This window comes from Oncorhynchus mykiss, chromosome 11 (assembly GCF_013265735.2).
Source record: "Oncorhynchus mykiss isolate Arlee chromosome 11, USDA_OmykA_1.1, whole genome shotgun sequence".
Classification (NCBI taxonomy): Eukaryota; Metazoa; Chordata; class Actinopteri; order Salmoniformes; family Salmonidae; genus Oncorhynchus; species Oncorhynchus mykiss.
In genome coordinates, this window is record NC_048575.1 from 5,508,791 (window position 1) to 5,509,844 (window position 1,054).

The following is a 1,054-nucleotide window of genomic DNA, read 5'->3' on the forward strand; positions in this document are numbered from 1 at the left end:
ATGTATAAGTGTATTTATAAATGCTTAATAACATATATAAGTTTATTTATAAATGCTTAGTAACATGTATAAGTTTATTTATAAATGCTTAGTAACATGTATAAGTTTATTTATAAATGCTTAACAACTGGAGGTAAATATTGGCTCACTATTCCTCGAAAATACTGACCAGTTATTGCACTCATTTTGACCAATGAGCTATAACCGTTTATTAATAGTTTATAAAGCATTTACAAAGGACGTTAATAACACAATTTACAATCTCTTTATAAACTCTTTACAAATGTAACCTTGTTGTGAAGTGTTACCCTATTGGGTGACAACTTCTACTTACTTCCTATTTTTCGTTATTGTTTAGTTTGATATTTGAACTGGACGGTTGAGGGAGCTGCCAGTATGCATTTTGTAGCATCGTTAACACCTGCTTGTGACCTGTGACGAATAAACTTGTGTCTTGATTTGATAATATGCTGGTGGATAGAACCTGGGCCTGTACAGTATCTACGTCTCCTCTCCCCTCTGGACTGGTACGGCCAGATCAATCTCTCTGTAATGGAGCCTGTCTCTCTGTCTCTCTGGTCTCTCCCTCACAGCAGAGAGTCAGCCTAATGGTGCAGAACATCTCTCTGAAGGGCCCTTCCCAGAAGCCCTGCTCCTCACCAGCGAACACTCTCTCTCTCACTCACAGTCACAACACACACACACACACACACACACCACCCACCTCACAGCGAAGGGGAAACAGAGGTCAATACACAGCGCTACGTTATATTTTTCTATGCTAAGGGTACTCTATGCTACTGGGCTAGCTAGCCTAGCCGCAGAGGGCTAAAGGTGTCTGTTACATGGAGCTGTTCATTAAGGAACATGTCACACTGCAGATAGAGCCAGACACTGGGTGGAGATGGGGAGAGTGTAGCGTGTAGCGTGGTCACATGATATGTGTCTGCCTCGATGCAGGAAGCGTAGTTTTTTTTTTTTTATAAAATGAAAAAAATGAATTCAACAAGGCCTCTTTAGTGTGGTCTGGCTTTCTGTCTCGATGACAGAGTAA